Source organism: Ictidomys tridecemlineatus, chromosome 5 (assembly GCF_052094955.1).
Source record: "Ictidomys tridecemlineatus isolate mIctTri1 chromosome 5, mIctTri1.hap1, whole genome shotgun sequence".
In the NCBI taxonomy this organism is placed as follows: domain Eukaryota; kingdom Metazoa; phylum Chordata; class Mammalia; order Rodentia; family Sciuridae; genus Ictidomys; species Ictidomys tridecemlineatus.
Genome location: NC_135481.1, coordinates 195220042 through 195241271, shown reverse-complemented (window position 1 = coordinate 195241271; position 21230 = coordinate 195220042). Strand labels below are relative to the sequence as shown.

Sequence of the window (21230 nt, the reverse complement as noted above, 5' to 3'; positions counted from 1 at the left end):
TGAGTTTGCTGGAAACAAAACTAGCCCAAAAAGAAAAAAAATATATATATATACAAACACACATTATACATGTGTATATGTATAATTTTTTTAAAAGAATTTTAATATTTATTTTTTAGTTTTCAGCGGACACAACATCTTTGTATGTGGTGCTGAGGATTGAACCTGGGCCGCATGCATGCCAGGCGAGCGCGCTACCTCTTGAGCCACATCCCAGCCCTATGTATAATTTTTTAAAACCAAAAATTGGTATGAGAATTGCTGTCTGATTGGGGTAAACTGGCTCCTTGACTTGCCTAAATTTCACTCTTCATCTTGATACTAGCATTAATGATTGGTTGTTTTAGATACCACAGGATAAAAAAAAAAAAAAACTTATTTCAAGGAGAAAGAGGATAATTACTTGATTATTTCTCCCCTGAAACAGCAGTTTAAAATAAAACTGTCACCTTGAACTTAAGATGTTTCTCCCTTCTCTCTTCCTCCCCACCCTTAAAAAGGAGAAAAAGAAGAAAGCCTTACAAAAAAAGCAATATATGCAGTCTTGGAAGTCAATGAGTTAATGTTCATTTGCAGCCTGAGGGGTCAGCATGCAGTCTGTTTCCTGATTGGCTGTTAAAAGGTGAAATTGAAACCACTGTAAACTTTTGACCCTGTAGCAATTCTTGTGGAACGTCTTCCACTGGTGGAGCCCAGAGTTTTGCTCACCTCCCCACCCAGCCCTCCCACCCTCTTTCCTGTATTTATTCTTTGTGATCGTGCAGCACTGCATGTAGTTTTTCCAGGAGGGGGGAGAGAAGCAGAACAAGCACCAGCTAGCAGCTCGCTGGCATGCCTGTTTCAGTAACCTTGTCATTACAACTCCAGTTCAGCCAAAGATGTGAAGTGTTAATGAACTGGTCTGCTGACTGGATTTTTTAGTTCTGTTCTCAAGGAAATTACAAAAATACAGAATAGTTCAATGCCATTGTTCTTCAGTGGGCAGTGTCATGTAAGCAAAATGTATGACATAATTTCCTGGATATATTGAGTAGAAACTAGTTTTTACTTTCAGCTACCTTTACACAACCCGTTTAGGTTTCCTGTGTCCCATGTAATTTTTATATAAATGTCCTAAACTTTACAAAAGTTTTTTCTTTGCGTTTTATAAAGAAACTCTATGGCGTTTTGGTTATGATAACTTTGAGCAGTAATTGCAGAAATTGCACATTCCGATTTATTTATCTTTTTTATTGAAATGCTTTTGGGCTTGTGTCTCTCTCCCCTCCCCTCTTTTAAATCTACATAGTGCTTTATCATGAACACAATAATTCTATGAATAGGGTAGGGAAGTTTTGTTTTATTCTGTAGTACTATCATGGGACTCTCTTCCACTTTGATTCTTTCTTTTATCCCTGGGCATATGATATATTGATGCTCAAGTGGTTATTATGTGAACATTTTTTTCACTATAGGAATTTTGGTGGCTTTTTATGCCTGCTTCTGCTTTCTTAATTAATGACAGTAACCATGATTTGCTTATATTTCCAAGTGTTAGTGCAGTGCCTGGCATTTGATAGATACACAGCAAGCATTTAATTGCATTAAATAAGTCACTTCGAGAATCTCAACTTTATAAAACCTACATTTTCTGAACCCTAGGCTTCTGTTTTCATTGCATCATTTGAATTTTCAGGTTGACTCTACCTATTGCAACAGTTCTTCTCCTCTGTCAAAAAGATGATAGTATTTAATGGTGCATATTTGTAATCTTAGCCTTTCAGGAGGCTGAGCAGGAAGATTGCAAGTTTAAGGCCAGCTGCAGCATTTGGTGAGACCCTGTCTCTTTTAAAAATCAAAACAACAAAACAGGACTGGGAGTTTTGTTCAGTGGCAAAATGCCCCTGGCTCCAATCCTTCAATCCCCACTAACCTTCCCCACCCCAAACAAAACAAACACGCAATAATGGACTAAGAAATAAGTAGTATTGGGCTGGGGATGTGGCTCAAGCGGTAGCGCGCTCGCCTGGCATGCGTGCGGCCCGGGTTCGATCCTCAGCACCACATACCAACAAAGATGTTGTGTCCGCCAAGAACTAAAAAATAAATATTAAAAAAATTCTCTCTCTCTCCCCCCCTCTCTCACTCTTTAAAAAAAAAAAAAAGTAGTAAAAAAAAAAAGTTTCACTGAGTTAAGTCTGTGTACCTCAAAATAAATGGCATCTTAAATTTACATCAGATCTTTTCTTTCCCTTTCAGTATAGCTACAGGTTGGTTGCGATAGATTGTTCCAAGTGAAACCTATTGTTGCAGTTTCAACAAAGGCTATATTTATCACTTGATAAATAATCCTGTGAAAGAATGTTAAACTTAACACTAATGTTATGCAACCTTTAAGTAACCTGAAAATTAATTGATGAACCAACTTATTCTGCAATACTTCGAAGATTAGTGGACAACAGCTGTTTTTTCCCAAAGATGGTGACTTCCCATCTCCATGATTTCAGAAATTGAGAAGGCAGTCTCTTGAGTCGTGCCAGCAAATGGCCTGGAAAGAACAATGAACTTAAATATGATTGATAGTAGATTGCTCACCCCATTCCATGTTCCACAGCAAAGAAAAACATATTCATAATATTCAGTGGTTGCTTTTTGTTCTGTTGATCTTTCTAAGCATTAGTATTATAGTTTGGATTTTCCTCTATTAACTCTCCTCCCTCAATTTGATTCTTTGTTCTGTCCTGGAGGCACATCTTCTCAGACTGGCTATTAACAGAGCTCAGCAGTATTACCTTCCCCCACCTTTACCCTTTAGCTCTTGATGAAGGGATTTTGATCACTGGTAATACAGGTTTTGATAATGTGGGTCCATCAGTTACCTTTCTGTTAATTACAGTAGATAAACTAATTTTTTCCCTCCTTTTTAGTTATCTAATATTTTAGAAAATATCATATTTAGTTTTTATGTCGGTGTGATTAGGTTTTTGTATGTGTGATTATCTAAAGTCATAATTGTGTAAAGTGGTAAAATCAGCGTGTTTTTGATAAAGATAAAACATGTCTTGGGAAACCTGGTATTATTGACTTTGTAGAGAGAATCTTGGTTCTAGACAAGTTTAACTCACCCAATTTTTCTAATGGTTCCGTGCTTTACAGAATCCTGCTGTGTAGTACTTTTAGACTGTGTCCATGTTGTTTCTTGGTAGACAAGCCAATCATCAGGTGTTGACAATTTAGGAATATCTGTAGTCTAGCTGGAAGAACTATAGGCTGGGAGGAAAGAAATTTGTAGATGGTGTGTCTTTGTCTGAGGGTGCAGATTGGCAGTGTCAACATTTCTTTGAGGAAAAGTTATGAAAACCAGTTGTAGGATATTGGAATATTAACTGGGTTCTCTTTAACTTCCCATAGTAGGCAGCAGTAATTGATTGTGTCCTGGGTCAGTTGTTAGGTACTTGGCACTTTGACTTGACTTCTTTTCCTTACTTAAAATTCTTTTACTTATGTGCTACCCACCTCACTACTGTCTCATCTCACCCTTCTAAAAAACAGAACAACAGCAACAATATTAAAACAAATAAACAACAACAATAACAACAAAAACAACTAAAAAAAAAAATCTGAAGTGAAACCTGATTTAAAATGAGGGCCAGAAAAATCTTAGAAGTTCTTTAAAGAAGTTCTGACTATCTTCCCCTATGTTTTCCTCTAGTTAAATGGGACAGCACAAAAATTCAAAAACAATTTTGAAAACAGAAACAAATGATTTTACTTTTTTTATTTTAAATTTTACTTTTATTTAAATGTGCTTGGAAATTCTTGTTATATTGTGTGTCTGCATTTTGTTTGGTTAACAATAATTTTTTTTGAGGTTTTGTGGGCTATGCTAGGTACTAATTACTTATTACTTAAATTACCTATATGTATTTTCACTTAATTCTCACAAGAGCTTTATCAAATGACCCCTCCATTTAACCTTTTTTCTCTCTTTTGAGGCCCTAGAATCTTAAATTGACCAGGCTTAGTAAGCCTAGATTACAAGCCTAGCAAGTAAGTGAACGAGCTGGGAATCGAGTTTCGATCTGGACTGCTCTAAAGCTTCTGTTCTGTAACTGTTATGTTAACAATTAATCATATTATTATAGATTGGAAGATGGAGTCCAGGCTCTAAATGTAGCCAGCCTACTTTTGGCATATATCTCACTATAAACTAGGAGCTGTGATTGCAAATAGGCATGTCATTGCACAGCTCTGTTACTCCTCTTACCTTTTGCAAAAACCATATATGATGTGCTTCCCTCCTGCCTCCATTTTCTCCTCTTTATTTTGGGTTTCAAAAGTGCAATGACCATTCATACTTTGCATCAGGATTGTGGTTGTCTGGCCCCTGTGTACTCTCTGTAAATTGACCATAGCCTATAATATGTTTGTTCCTTGGAATTTATGAATGTATCATTTTTTCTATGCCCTTTCCTGTTAGCCCTGCCAATTCTAGCATGACTGCTTTTAACTTTAGGGCATATGGTAGTCATGGTTGTTGTCTTGATATCGATGTTACTTTACTGTTAAACTTGTGAATTCATAAGGAGAGGTGAATGTTTTTATTAGCTTACTTCTTTGTTTTACCAGAATCTGCTCCCTATTTCTTTCTTTCTTTAAAAAAAAAATAAATTTATTTTTTTGTAGTTGTAAAGGGACACAATGACTTTATTTTTATTTGGTGCTGAGGGATCAAACCCAGGGCCTCACATGTGCTAGGTGAGCGTTCTACCGCTGAGCCACATCCCCAGCCCCCTGCTCCCTATTTCTTGATCTGCAAAATCCTGCTATTTATATGATCATGTATTTGAGTGTATATTATTTTGAAAAATTGCCCCTAATTTCCCCATTTAAGATATTTCTTTGGGGGCTGGGGATGTGGCTCAAGCGGTAGCGCGCTCGCCTAGCATGCGTGCGGCCCGGGTTCGATCCTCAGCAGCACCACATACCAACAAAGATGTTGTGTCCGCCAAGAACTAAGAAAAAATAAATAAATGTTAAAATTCTCTCTCTCTCTCTCTGTCCCCCTCTCTCCCACTCTCTCTTTAAAAAAAACAAAAAAAAAAACAAAACAAAAACAAACAAACAAAAAAAAAAAGATATTTCTTTTTCGACTAGGCACTTGGGTGCACACCTGTAATCTCACAATTCAGGAGACTGAGGCAGAAGGATTTAAAGTTGGAAGCTGGCCTGGGAAATTTAGTAAGACCATGTGTCAAAATAAAAAATAAGGGCTAGGGAATGTAGCTCAGTAATATAGTGTCTCTGGCTTAAATATCCTGTAAACTCCCCGCCCCCTCAGACAGACAGACATACAACACACACTCTGACTCGCACACACTCATTTTTGGTAACCTAAATGCACACTTTAATAGAGGGTAAGAAACATCTGGGACTTTTCTTCCTTTGTACTTTTCCTTTTATCTCTTTCTCCTTCTCTCCCTTTATGTGGTTAGTATAGGTTATTTTGGATAGAGGTATTTAAGCATTAGCTTCTGCCAATGCATTAAGTTGGCTTTAATTGTTCTCTTTTGAACATGGATTTGGGCGTATGAGGATACCTACAGTTTCTGAATACTCATAATTTTCATTACTTCTCAGGACTTGGAGCTGGTCTCCTCTATATACCCTATTTTGCACTATCCATGTGTAGAAACAGTGATGGAAGTGTATTGTTGTATGTCATGCCTGGCGCCCCCCCCCCCAAGCCAGTGGAAGTATTATAGATGGCTAAGTAAGGTATCTACTCAAATTCTAGGAAGATTGGCATTGTACTTGATACATTTAGTTTGTTTCACATGTTCAGGGAAGGGACAGATGGGAACGGTTAGTTTGACTAATACTAATTCTTACGTGAAGAAAGGACAATAAAATTGAACCTTCTTTATTTTTTGTCTACAGAATCAAAATATTTGCTCAACAGTGGACTCGGAGACCATTAAAAATAAACTCCCACTTGAATATCATTTGACTGCATAGCCAGGTAACTAATTCCTTTCTATTTGATTCATTGTAATTTTTTGACTTTAATCTTCTGAAGATACTACCCTTTTCTTTAATTTGTAATTTTGTTTAAAGTTGTTTGGTGCTTGATGTTTTCTTTTTAAGGATAATAGATCAGGTGCAGTGACTCACGCCTGTGATCCTAGCAACTGGGGTTGGGGGTCGGGTGGGGTTTAGGCTAGAGGATTGAGGACAGCCTCAGCAACTTAGTGAGACTCTGTCTTTAAAAAAAAAAAAGAAAAAGAAAAAGAAAAAAGAGCTTGGGATGTAGGTCAGTGGCAAAGTGACCCTGGGTTCAATCCCCAGTACTCCCTCTTCCCCCTACCAAATACTAGTTGAATGAGTGGACTTGGAATATTCAAGTGAATACACACACACACACACACACACCCACCCACACCCACCCACACACCCACACACATAGCCACTATTTTAAGGGTGTTTAGTCAAAATCTGAATCAGCCCTCACCCGTGTTGACTGTTTACCTTGTGAAAATTATTTTCCCCATCTTGTACTGGCAAATAACATTTTATCTAACCCTTTTCTTCACTTTAATGTTGCAGCAGAATAGGACAAAAAAATATAAAAAGTTTGATAGCTTAGAAAGCAGTTATGTTTGCTGAGCTAGTTAAATTTATTTTGGTTAGTAATACCATCCTCTTGGTTAGCTCATTTGGAAATCTGAGTTTTCTTTGAATCTTACTCCTCTTTGATATATTTAGTAAACAGGACTTATCTGGTTTGCTATTTTTCTGTCTTTTGTATTTGTTCTACTTTGTTTCTAATTTTAGCTTCCTTCAGGCCAAGACCCCATAATTTCATGCTTATTTTTGTTCATGGGTCTTTACGGCTTACTTATCTACTGTTTTTGTACCTGATTATAATTTTGTTAGATCTTTCTAAATAAATTTTTTTCTCTGGTTTACAGGGGAAAAATTAGTACAAGTACTGGGGTCCTTGGTAAAATACTTGCTGAGCATGTAGGAAATCCTGCTTTCCATTCCCATCACAGGTAGAGGGAGATGTGTATGTAACTCATAAACTCCCTTCTCTTGACATTCAAAATGGTGCTTTATCTGGGAATCCATGTAAGCCACCAGCCTTAGCTCTTTCAACTTCCCTACAAAATCCCTCAATTAAATATGATATGTACACATTCTGTTCTGTTCTGGACATAGCAGAGAATAATCTCCATCTTTTTTTTTTAATTAGAGCATTTTAATTATATATTGGAGTTCATTTTGACAATATCATATATACAAGGAATTTGGTTTTAATCCCTATCTTCTTCCTCTTCCACTTTCCCTCCTTTACTCTATTGATCTTCCTTTTGCTTTATTTTTTTTTTCTAGAGGGAGAGAGAGAGAGAGAGAGAGAGAGAGAATTTTTTAATATTTATTTTTCAGTTTTCGATGGACACAACATCTTTATTTTTATGTGGTGCTGAGGATCGAACCCGGGCCGCACGCATGCCAGGCGAGCACGCTGCCGCTTGAGCCACATCCCCAGCGCCCTGCTTTATTTATTTTTAAAGATATGTTTTTATAACTTTATTTATGTATTTATTTTTTATGTGATGCTGAGGATTGAACCCAGTGCCTCACCCATGCTAGGCAGGCTCTCTACCACTGAGCTACAGCCTCAGCCCCTCCTTTATTTATTTTTAATTGGTACTTTCTACATATATAAAGGTGAAATTCCCTTTGGTACATTTATGTATGCATATAACAGGATTTTATTAAATTCATTCCACACTCCCTCCCCTTTTCCTTCTCCTTCTCTCTGTAGTTTTTTCAACTTTATTTGAAATTGGTTTCCATATTTACAACAGTTATAAAAATACAGTATGAAGAAAGTTGAGATATCCTTTGTCTAGACTCACGTACTTGTATTATTTGATTTCGTGTGTGCTGGCTCTCTTGCCTCTTCTTTTTTTCCTGTTGCCACTCTCCCTCTACATTCTGAGCAATCTGAGGGTAATAAGATTGTGCTACTTTTCTCTAATGTTTCTATTGTATTTCTGAAGAACAGAGTAATTCTTTTATATAACCATTATACAGTTAACAGCTTCATAAACAGACATTGCTACAAACTTGTCCACTTTCCAGCCTTACCATTTGATATAATTAAGTCTCATAATATTTTCTTCCTGTATAGAATCCCGCCTGAGGTCAGGTACTACTTAGTTACTATTTTTCTTAAATCTCTTTTTTTCCTGGGATATATCTACAGCCTTTCTTTATTTTTTTTATGATATTGACATTTTTGAAGCCCCCATCTCCAGCAATGAACTGTTCTGGGGATGGAAACCAGTGTCTTTTGCATGCTAGCCAAGGACTCTACGACTGAGCTACCTCCCCAGCCCCATTTAATAGAATGTTCTTCATTTCATTTATTTATTTATTTGAACTTTTTTTTTTGTTGTTGTTGTAGATGGGCACAGTATCTTTATTTATTTGCTATTATGTGGTGCTGAGGATCAAACCCAGTGCCTCACATGTACTAGGCAAGTTCTCTACCACTGAGCCACAAACCCAGCCCGAATGTCCTTTGTTTTATACTTGTCTGAAGTTTCCTTGTGATTAGATTTAGGTTTTATATTTTTGGCTGAAATATTGTATAGGTGATGTTATATCCTGAGAACATAAATTCTGGAGGCACATGTTTATCTGTCCTTTGCTGTGATGCTAATTTGGACCACTTGGCCAAGGTGTTGCCAGGCTTCTCCACTGTGTAATCTGCCTGTCCTTGACCCCAGCAATAAACTGTGACTATAGGAGATAATATAGATATTGTGATTCTACTCAGTTTTCCCTAGATTTAGTATTCATTGATGAATCTTGTTTGATCCAGTTTTTTTTTTTTTTTTTACTATGATGGTTGCAAATTGGTTATTTTCTCTTTTCAGCATTCCTTTTACATTTGCCAGTGAACTCTTAGCATTATTCTGTAATCAAGAGCTTTATTTATTGGTATGGACTAATGAATTATTATTTTGTTTTGAATAGTTTACAGTTAATTACTTTACCTTATTATGTTGCTGAAATTGTAGGTTTGGCCAGTGAAGCTCTCCCCTTTCCTTCCCTTCTTCTTTTCTTGTCACAGGCTCTCCTCTGTTGCCACATCTGGCCTGAAACTCAGAATTTTCTTGCCTCAGCCTCCTGAGTTGCTGGGATTACAGGCTTATTCCACCATGTCTGGGTCCCATTACACTCTTTCAACTGGGTTCCTGTGTCCTTATGTATTAGAGACCCAGGAACTATGGGTGGTAAATGTCCTTATTGCTTTTGAGTTGTCTTCTCATCTTGGCCCTTTTAGTAGACAGAGCTAGGAAATATGCAGGCTGTACACACACATGCATAGTCATGTTCACAGAAACATGCATATACATATTTTAGAAATCATGAGTTTATATCAGTATTCCCAACTTTTATGTCTAGTGTTTTTTCTTAGGGTTTGTATTTCATATTTTAAATGTCTTATGCTGTGAGAATTCTGGCCTTCAACATTATTAATACATTTACACATCAACTCTATAATTTTAGAATTGCTTTGTTCATTTTACTACAATAAACTTTTGTTTTTTTGGGTGCACTTTGGGTACTACATTCTAGGCAAGAAATCTATCACTGAGCTACACCCTAGTCCTAATAAACTCATTTAAGATGAGTGGAAGATTTGTTTGCAAATCCCTCTACCCTCAAATTCTGCTCATGACAAGAGTGAATCATTAAATTTTGTTCTTAAATTACACTCACAGCCCTCAATCCAAGTATCTTAGTGATTGAGTGCTTGCCTAGTATGTACAAGTTTCTGGGTCAGTCCCCAATACCACTTCAAACAAAACACACCCCCCAAAACTTGGATTGACCATGTATCCCTCCTTATCCCTCCTTCCTTTCTTCCATGTTCTCCTTCCCATCCTTACTTTCTACCTTACTTTCTGTATAATCTAACTATGGTCTATATATGAATTGAAATTAGGTTAATTTATTTGTTGCTTGAGTTTAAGTTTTTTGTGCCCTTTTTTATTTTGGTTGGTTTTATTTTTTGAGTGTGTAGAATGTTAGTATGCTTTCAGTGTCAAAACTGGGGCTGAGGGCATAGCTCAGTGGTGGAGTGCTTGCTTAGCATGCTAAGGCCCTGGGTTCTATCCTTAGCATTACCCCTCCCACCCCCGCCCCAGTCAAAATTACACTAAAGGTGTATTTTTTTCTGTATCCCTTCTACACTATCTTTTCTTATTCTTCATAAGTAACATTCTGGTTTATCCCCACCCTTTCTCTCTCTAAGAAGATATATATATATATTTAGACAAAAGATGGCATAGTATATAGTCTTTGCATTTTGCTTCCCCATCCCCTTACTGAGTTTTCCTGGAAAGAATGCTGCATTATATCAAAGAGACCTTTCCTATTCATTTTGTTTTAATTATGGTAAATTTTGCATAACAAAATCTGCCATGTTGACGTATACAGTTCAATGGCATGGAGTTCATTCATATTGCTCTGCAGCCATCAGTCTTCCATTTCCGGAACATTTTATCTTCCTAAAGCAGAACTCTGGATACCTATTAAATAGTTATTTCTCATTCTCCCTTTACTTACGTCATCTCATTAACTTTTATAGTTTATTCAAACAATTTTTATGTATGAGTACTGTCGGTTGCTTCCCATATTTTGTAATTAAAATAATGCTACAGTGAATAAACTTGTGAGTGTATATTTTTTGTATTGCTGGGGGACCCATTACTGAAAGTAGGACTGCTAGATTAAATGGTATCTATATTGGGCTGGGGTTGTGGCTCAGTGGCAGAGTGCTTGCCTCGCACATGTGAGACACTGGGTTTGATCCTCAGCACCACATAAAAATGAATAAACAAAATAAAGATATTGTGTCTATGTATAACTAAAAATGTTTTAAAAACTGGTGTCTGTATGCTTAGATTTATCCCTAAGCTTTTTGTTTTTTATTTTGAAATAGGGTCTCACTGAGTTGGTTAGGGGGTTGCTAAGTTGTGGAGGCTGGCCTGGAACTTGTGATCCTCTTGTCTCAGTCTCGAGTCACGGAGATTATAGGCATGATCCACCACGCCTGACAGCATAGGTATTATTTTTAAGATTCATTGATATTATGTGCATCAATAGTTTATTTCTTATTGTTAGGTAATATTTTATTGTGTTGAGTATAACAACTTGTATTTCTGGTTTAGGCTATTATGAAAAAAACTGATGTGAACATTCAGTATAAGTCATTGGGTTGATTTTTCTCTTTTTCCCTCTTGGGTAAAAGACCCGAGAGTGTTAATTGCAGGGTCTTAAGTATATATTAATCTTTATAGTAAATTGAAACTTTTCTAATTTTTCTAGAGTGGCTGTACCATTTTATAATCTACTTGCAATTTATGAAAGTTCAAGTTCTACAGCTTTCCCTGTAGACTAATATTATTAGTCTTTTTAATTTTAGCTATTCTACTGGGGGAGTGGTGGTATCACATCATGAGTTTAATTTACATTTTTATGATGACTAATGATATTGAGAATAATTTTTTTATGTTTATTAACATGTATGTTTTGTTTAAAAGTGTCTAAATGTTTTGTCATTGTTTTTTAGTTGAGTGATTTGCTTTCTCATTGAGGTGTGTAATTTTCTTTTGAAAATATTTTAGGCCCTTTAAGATATGTGTTGAAAGTACTATCAGTTTTTGTTTTCTCTCCACCATCCCCCTCACTGGGAACTGAATCCAGAGGCTCTCTCTATCCCTGAGCTACATCCTTATACCTTTTTATTTTTTATTTTGAGATAGATCTGGCTAAGGTGCTGAGACTGGCCCTGTGTTTTCTTGTAGACATTTTATGGTTATGGTTTCAGCTTTATATTTAGGTCTATGATCCATGATCCATTTTGATTTAACTTTGTGAATGGTGCAAAGAAAGGGTTGGGGATTAATTTTTTTTTTTTTTTTTTTTTTTTTTTTGGTGCTAGGGATTGACCCATGGGCATGTGTATGCTAGACATGAGTCTACGCTATAGCTATCTCTTCAGTGCCTGGATCAGTTTTTTTTTGTATGTTTCTCCTCTTTATTTTAAATACTATAACATTGAAAGATATTTTTAAAAATTAAAAACAACCATAATTTTACCACCATAAAATCATGCCTATAAAATATTTTGTTGAATTCTTCATTTAGCTGTATATATATTTAACATAATTGCAATTATACAGCATTTACAATGATCCATTGGTTGCTTTTCTTTTAAATTTTATAATAACTCTTTTATGTGTCTGTGCAACATCTTCATAATTATCATTTTTTTTCTTTTTTTTTATTGGTTGTTCAAAACATTACATAGTTCTTGATATATCATATTTCACACTTTGATTCAAGTGGGTTATGAACTCCCACATTTACCCCGTATACAGATTGCAGAATCACATCAGTTACACTTCATTGATTTACATATTGACATACTCATGTCTGTTGTATTCTGTTGCCTTTCCTATCCTCTACTATCCCCCCTCCCCTCCCCTCCTCTCCCCTCCCCTCTTCTCTCTCTACCCCCTCTACTGTAATTCATAATGGGCTAAGGACCTGAACAGACACTTCTCAGAGGAGGACATACAGTCAATCAACAAGTACATGAAAAAATGCTCACCATCTCTAGCAGTCAGAGAAATGCAAATCAAAACCACCCTAAGATACCATCTCACTCCAGTAAGATTGGCAGCCATTATGAAGTCAAACAACAACAAGTGCTGGCAAAGATGTGGGGAAAAGGGTACACTTATACATTGTTGGTGGGATTGCAAATTGGTGCAGCCAATTTGGAAAGCAGTATGGAGATTTCTTGGAAAGCTGGGAATGGAACCACCATTTGACCCAGCTATTCCCCTTCTGGGTCTATTCCCTAAAGACCTAAAAAGAGCATGCTACAGGAACACTGCTACATCGATGTTCATAGCAGCACAATTCACAATAGCAAGACTGTGGAAGCAACCTAGATGCCCTTCAATATAGACGAATGGATAAAAAAAATGTGGCATTTATACACAATGGAGTATTACTCTGCATTAAAAAATGACAAAATCATAGAATTTGGAGGGAAATGGATGGCATTAGAGCAGATTATGCTAAGTGAAGCTAGCCAATCCCTAAAAAACAAATGCCAAATGTCTTCTTTGATATAAGGAGAGTAACTAAGAACAGAGTAGGGAAGAAGAGCATGAGAAGACAACTAACATTAAACAGGGATGAGAGGTGAGAGGGAAAGGGAGAGAGAAGGGAAATTGCATGGAAATGGAAGGAGATCCTCAGGGTTATACATAATTACATACTGGATCAGTTTTTAAAATGCAGATATTCAGTTCTAGGGCTATTTGTTGTTGAGATTTTCCTTTTTCCATTGGATTTTTTGGTAATCTAATCAGTTGACCATATTTGATCAGTCTCTGTCTTTTGTGTATATTTAGGCCTATATACATTATCTGGATTACAGAATTTTATAGTAAGTCCTGTAGAGCTTTTTATAGTAGGACTTGAAATAAAAAATCAAGTGGTATTAAGTCTTTTAAACCCCCCATCCCCACTCCTGTTTACTCTTTTGGCTAATCTAATCTTTTTTTTTTTTTTTTTGTCCTGGGTTTCAACCTAGGAGTGTTTTACCACTGAGCTATGTCCTCAGTCCTCTTTATTTTGAGACAAGTTTTGTAAAGTTGTTGGGGCTCACTATGTACCTGCAGTCCTCCTGCCTGAGCCTCCCAAGTTGCTAGGATTATAATCTTTCACATTTTAATACAAGTTTTGGAATCCTTTTGCCAGTCTTGTCAGTCATTTGTAAATTGCTGTGTAGTCAGTCTAGCCAGTGTGGCCACTTTGAGTCTGGTTATTTTGTCAATTTTGCAAGATTGCTGGGCTTGTTTGGATTTTCATTCCTTGTGCTGGAAATTGCTTCCTGGTAGAAGGTTTTAGGTGGACCTCATGTTGTATTATACCCTTCTCCATATTGTTTCCCTACTCTCAGGAACCATGATTTTTTCACTGCCTGGTTTTCAATATGTGAATAATTTCTCATAATTTGCCCACTTGTTCATTGTGGGATAGACCCTATTCTTCTTTCATGTTCTAAAGTAGAAGCCCTAAAATTTATTTTAGAACTTATAAGAAAGGCTGTTTGTATGTTTTAGCCTTTTTAAAAAAGCTATGTTTATTAACTATTAAGCTTCTTTGCATATATTTACTTATTTATTTATTTATTTTATTATTTTTTTAAAGAGAGAGTGAGAGAGAGAGAGAGAGAGAGAGAGAGAGAGAGAGAGAGAGAGAGAGAGAGAGAGAGAATTTTTAATGTTTATTTTTTAGTTCTCGGCGGACACAACATCTTTGTTGGTATGTGGTGCTGAGGATCGAATCCGGGCCGCACGCATGCCAGGCGAGCGCGCTACCGCTTGAGCCACATCCCCAGCCCCTTTGCATATATTTAATTGAATAACTTCTGAAGGTTTTTGTAAGGCATATAGTCTTGAACTTCTTTTTTTTTGTTTGTTTGCTACACTGAGGATTAAACCTAGGGCCTGTGCACATGCTAGATGAGCACTCTGTCATTGAGTTACATCCCTGTCCTAATATCTTTCTTTTTCCTACCTTTATTTTTTTGTGGTACTGGAGATCAAACCCAAGGCCTTTCACATGATAACTTCTCAAAGCTCTATTACTGAGCTCCATCCCTGGTCCCTAATATCTTGAACTAATCTTTTTAGATGATATTACGCCAGCAATGAAAATATGCCTGTGGTTATTCATCAAAAATCTTGAATTTTTGGAATCTTAGCTTGTGATATGATTCATTGTCTTAAAATTGACTTTTTGAACTGCAGTCTCTTCAGAGTTGAAGGATTTACTTCATGAAAATTTCAGTTTTCTTTTTTTAATGTGGTACTAGGGATGGAACCCAGGGGTGCTCTGTCACTGAGCTATATCCACAATTCTTTTTATTTTTTATTTTGAGATAGTCTTGCTAGTTGCCTTGTACCTCAGCCTCTGGAGTCACTGGGATTATAGGCATGAACCACCTCTCCCGGACTTGGCAATGCTTTTCATTCCTTCATTTAACTGTATAGTGTTCCTGTTTTGTTTTGTTTGTTTTGTTTTTTTTTTTTTTTAAAGAGAGAGTGAGAGAGGGGGAGAGAGAGAGAGAATTTTTAAAATATTTATTTATTTATTTTTAGTTATCTGTGGACATAACATCTTTGTATGTGGTGCTGAGGATTGAACCCGGGCCGCACGCATGCCAGGAGAGTGCGGTACCGCTTGAGCCACATCCCCAGCTCTAGTGTTCCTGTTTTTAACTCAGATGATAGAAAAACTGGTTTAAGAAATGTTCAAGATAGGCACAGTGACTCACACCTATAATACCAGCTACTAGGCATACAAAGGCAGGAGAATCTCATGTTTGAGGTCAATTTGGGCAACTTAATGAGAGAGACCCTGCCTCATAATAGAGAAAGGGCAGGGAAAGTAGCTTCTTTGTAGGGTCCTTGTCTCATACTCAGAAAGCTTGTTCTGTTCCCAGCAACTGCAAATGAACAAAACGTAATTATCAAGGCCAGGATAATTATCATTTGCCTTTATATATCATTCAATTAAAATTCTGGTTTCTAGTATTCTGCCATAATCTTGTCGAGAATCTTGATGTGAAATATGTATTAATGGCACAATAATAGCCTTCTAAGTTGCAAGAACTTTATTAATTCCTGACCCTCAGTTTCATTTGAAATTTAATTACTAAAGTTTTAAGATAGCTGTATTGATTACAAATTCTGCTTTTGTCTTCTAATTAAAATATGAACTATATTTGTGGAAATTTTGTAAAACTGTTCTGCCTTAAAAACCAAACAATTTTAGTGAATTCCTTTTAGGTTTAATTTGTGTGTAGGAAAATCACCTCTTGTTAATTTTGAAAGTTAACTACTTGGATATAATAGCTGTCAAACTTAAAACCAGAAAGACCAGTATTTTTAGCATGGAAGCTAATAGGAGTAGTAGTCTCATCTTGCCATCAGTTTCTTCATCATGATCAATTTACACATTTTATGGAAGAGCTCAGAGTTTTTAGCAGCTTTAAGTTTCTGTGTTTGACAGGTCTGGTTCTTTATTACAGAGCTATTAGTTGCCTGTTAATAGATTAGATTCTCCCCCACTCATTATAAATGCATGATAACTAATGAAATGACTTGTTAAGAGCCGTAATTTCTATTTTCTTTATTTTAGGCTGGTAAGAATGAATTTCTGTTAGTTGTGCTTCACGCACAGCCCCCAGTTCAAATACAAATATTAGAATAATTGTAAATGATGTTGTTATACTGAGAGAGATTCCACGAATGGGATCTTGCTACCTTGCTCAGGTTGGCCTTGATCTTGTGATCTTCTTGCATCCTTCTGCCTCAGTCTCTTGATTAGCTGGGAATATAGGTGTGTACCATGATGTGTTTTTAAACTTAGAGCATTAAAGTGATGCAATATGGGGGCTGGCACATGTGAGGCACTGGGTTCAATCCTTAGCACCACATAAAAATAAACAAATAGGAGCTAGGGTTGTACTCAGCAGTGGAGCGCTCAACTAGTACGTGTGAGGCGCTGGGTTCAAGCCTCAGCACCAGATAAAAATAGGCAAATAAAATAAAGGTATTGTGCCCCAACTAAAAAAAAAATTTAAAAAACAAAATAAAGGCATGCTGTTCATATACAACTAGAAAAAATATATACAAAATTTTATATACATAATTGTATATTATATATTATATGTCCTGAAAGACACAAGAAGATCTTTACATGGTATCTGCTCTGTGTTTTTCTTCTTGAGTTTATTGTGCTTCTATTCCAGAAGTAACAACTGTCTGGAGTTCATTTGGTACTTTTTTTAAAAGCCACATATGGCAGGGGCAAGGGTTGTGGCTCAGTGGTAGAGTGCATGCATGAGGCACTGGGTTTGATACCCGGCAGCACATAAAAAAATAAAGATTTTGTATTCATCTACAAATATATATATATTACATCACACACATACAGTAGGGCTGGGATGTAGTTCAGTGAGTGGTAGAGTGCTTACCTAGCATATGTGAGACCTTCGGTTTAATTCCTGCTACTGCAAAACAAAATAGAACAAACCCCCCAAAGCCCACATAAACAGTTTCATCTGGTTTTTTGATGTATTAATAATGTTGCAGTGAACATTTTTGGTGTATGCTTCTTTTTTTTTTAATATTTATTTTTTTTTAGGTATAGATGGACACAACACAATGCCTTTATTTTTATGTGGTGCTGAGGATCCAACTCCGGTCCCGCCTGTGCTAGGCGAGTGCTCTACCGCTGAGCCACAATCCTAGCCCCTCTTTTTTTAAATATATTTTTTAGTTGTAGATGGATACAATATCTTTTTTTGATTGAATTCAGGGGCACTCAACCACTGAGCCACATCCCCAACCCTATTTTGTATTTTTATTAGAGACAGGGTCTCACTGAATTGTTTAGCACCTTGCCGTTGCTGAGGCTGGCTTTGAACTCGCAATCCTCCTGTCTCAGTTTCCTGAGGTGCTGGGAATACAGGCATGCAGCGTGAACACAATATCTTTATTTTATTTATTTTTATGTGGTGCTGAGGATTGAACCAGTGCCTCATGCGTTTGAGGCAAGCCCCCTCCACTGAGACATAACCCCCCCCCCTTTTTTTGCTTTTTTTGTATAGAATATTTTTTTTTCTTTTTTGTATAGAATATTTTCATTGCTCTTAAAGTTTTGAACATAAACTTGGTTTTAACCAGGAATATAACATTTATTTTCAATTTGGTGATACTTTAGAAAATGTACACCTTCTTTTTGATAATCCTGCTTTATTATTAAAACAAATTCACTTTATTATCAGTAGATTAGCAGTAAACATTGTTTATTTTCCCTTTAGTTTAAATACTTGGTTATAAAAGATTTACTAAACTCTAGTTATTATATAATAAAATTTAGCAATCTTAAATTATTCATTTCTTTTTTTTTGTACGAGGGATTGAACCCAGGGGTTTTACCACTGAGATACATCCTCAGCCCTTATTTATTTATTTATTTTTCTATCGAGACAGTGTCTCACTAAGTTGCTTAGGGCCTCACTGAATTTCGAGGCTAGTCTCAAGACTTGAGATCCTCCTGCCTCAGCCTCCCAAGTTGCTGGGATTCCAGGCATGTACCATCTCCCCCAGCTAAATCTACAGTTTAAGGAGTTTTGGCAAATGTAATAGTCACATTTGTGATACAAATCATTCCCATTGTCCCTAAAGTTCTCATGTATGTCTGTGCAGTTAATCCTCTCTACTATCCTTGGCAACCCAAGGAAACCTCCATCTCAGCTGCTTTAAATCACTAGTTTTGCTATTTCTAGAATTTCATGTAAATGGTATTCTCATTATGTATTTGTTATACCTTTTGTGATTGTCATTCCATTCTTGGATGTTCTGTTTGTTTTTGTTTGCATTTCAGTTTTGAAAGTTTATATTATGATGTCTATTTTCGGGGCGGGGGTACCAGGAGTTGAACTCAGGGGCACTCTGCCACTTAGCCCCATCCCAGCCCTATTTAAAATTTTATTTTATTTTATTTTATTTTTTTAGTTTTCGGCAGATATAACATCTTTGTTTGTATGTGGTGCTGAGGATCGAACCTGGGCCTCACGCATGCCAGGCGAGTGCGCTACTGCTTGAGCCACATCCCCAGCCCTATTTTAATTTTTGAATTGTTGATAGACCTTTATTTTTTATTTATATATGGTGCTGAGAATCAAATCCAGTGCCTCACACATGCTAGCCAAGTGTGCTACTGCTGAGCCCCAGCCCCCCAGCCCTCCAGCCCCCCAGCCCTATTTTGTATTTTATTTAGAGACAGGGTTTCTCTGAGCTACGAAGCACCTCACTATTGCTAAGGCTGGCTTTGAACTCTTGATCTTCCTGCCTTAGCCTCCGAGCTGCTGGGATTATAGGCGTTCACCACCGCTCCTGGCTTGTATTTATATCTTAAGTTTAATGGTATTTACCTGTCAGCTATATTCAGTGTCCTGATGTGCCTATTAAAGGCTTTCTTCATTTCTATTATAGTCTGTTTGAATTTTTGCTTAGTTTCCATATCTCTCCTAAAATACCCATGTTTTATTTCATGTTGTCCACTTTCTCAATTAGAATTCTTAGTGTATTAATCATAATTAAAATCTCACTGTTGATTTCTAGTGCTTTGAGAAGAAATGTTTTTTAAAGAACCTGGCTTCTTTCTGTTTGTTACCACTCTTCTGAGGCTTCTTTGCTTATATCACCAAAACCTGTTTTCATTTATTAGTGCTCACTGATTTCTGGATGCTCAGTGGGGCTCGGTGGTGCATGCCTATAATCCCAGCTACTTGAGGGGAGACCGAGGCAGGAGGATTATAAGTTCAGACAGCCTCAGCAATTTAGTGACACCCTGTCTTGAAATTAAAAAAATTTACAAAAGGGCTGTGATGTGGCTCAGTGGTTAAGCCCTGGGTCCTGGGTTCAAATCTTTGCCCCCACCCTCAAAAAAAAGAAGAAAAAAAGAATATGGATGACCACACAAAATTTTGTACATATATGTTTGGAGCAGTAGTATTCATATTAGCCCAAGGGGAAGCAACTTAAAAGTTCGTGTGCTGATGAATAGATAAATAAAATACATATCAATACTATGAAGCATTATATGCTGTAACTTGGATGAATTTGAAAACATCATGCTATGTAAAAGAGGCCAGTGGAAATATTAAACTAGATATTATATAATTTCATTATATGAATCTTGCAGAATAGGTAAATCCATAGAGACAAAAAATAAATCAGTGATTGCCCAAGGTAGCCCTGAGAGAGAGAGGGAGTATGTATGAGGATGGGAGGGAGTGAATTTTGAGGATTGGGGAAATGACAACTACGGATGTTAGGTTTCTTTTTGGGATGATGAAAATGTTCTGGCCTGGGGTTGTGGCTCAGAGGCGGAGCGCTTGCCTAGCATGCGTGGGGCACTGGGTTCAATCCTTAGCACCACATAAAGTAAAACAAAGATGTGTACACCTCTAACTAAAGAAATAAAAAAAAAGAAAAAAGAAAATGTTCTAAAATTGATTGTGGTAACAGTTGCACATCTTTTAATATAGTAGCCATCGATTATGTGTTGTCAGCATGGGATATGAGAATCACATTTCAGTAAAGCTGTTAAAGAATGTAGCAAATATATTCAAGACTATTAAGAGCATTATGTCATAGACGAATTTTATGGTATTTGTCTCATAAGACTGATTTCAAAAGGCTTATTGTCTTTCTCAAACATTTCTAGGTTTCCTGAGTAATGCTTTGGGCTGGGGATGTAGCTCAGTGGTAGAGCTCATGAGATTCTAGGTTGTGTCTCCAAAGTTGCAATGCTCGTGTGTACACACATGCTTTAATTGCACTTACCTTAATTATTACTATTTTCTTTTTTTAATGTGTGGTTCTTGGATTAAGCTCAGGGCCTTGTTCATATACTCTACCCTGAGTTACATTCCCAGTTGTCACCTCAGTTTTTATAAATGAGTCTTTATTTTAGAAGTTAACTTGTGATTATAGGGCCAATGTAAATTCTAGCAGCGTAACTTTTCCATGTATTAAGTTTATGTTGAGAGGACTTTATTCCTAAATAAAGAAAAAAGTCATCTCCAGACTGATTTGTTTTTGCCTATTTGTCCATTAAATGTTTGTTAGACACCTGTGACTATTTAGCACAGTACCTGCAGATATCAGTTATTATTTTCAAGCTTATAACTACAGTAAAAAACATTTACCATACTTTTGGTAGGCTGTGGATACAAGTGGAGAAGCTACAACTATTTTACTTAAGATTATCTGAGTGCTTGTTTCCTCATCCCCCCTTTTTAAAATTTAAAATTTTATGTATTTATTAAGTTTATTAACTTTTAGATAAGAGAAACTCAATGCATTTATAATTTTAAAAGCTTAAATATTTTGAATAAAATATTGATGTAGCAGTTTACTTTAAAATGTAATTTTTTTTTTGAGCATGGGTTCTAGACTGTATAGGGGAGGATTTTAAAAGAAAATTCCTATTAATAGTTGTATTTTATTATTAAAGTCAAAGACCAAAGGTTAAGTCGGCTTACTTTAATGGTGAAGCTTTCA

At 36.4% G+C, this 21230-nt stretch overlaps 1 protein-coding gene across 8 annotated transcripts in view; it reads left to right on the top strand.

Annotated features, from left to right (window-relative positions):
• Window positions 1–21230, top strand: part of Ncoa3 (nuclear receptor coactivator 3) — a 124561-nt gene that overhangs the window by 51167 nt on the left and 52164 nt on the right. For 7 of the 8 annotated variants that reach the window (XR_013439859.1, XM_078051977.1, XM_078051982.1 and 4 more), the window contains exon 2: window positions 5920–6001. The gene's annotated coding sequence lies outside the window, so the exon portion shown is untranslated. Of the gene's footprint in view, window positions 1–5919; window positions 6002–11005; window positions 11129–21230 lie in introns of all 8 variants that reach the window. The other variant, XM_078051976.1, reaches the window with a different exon arrangement.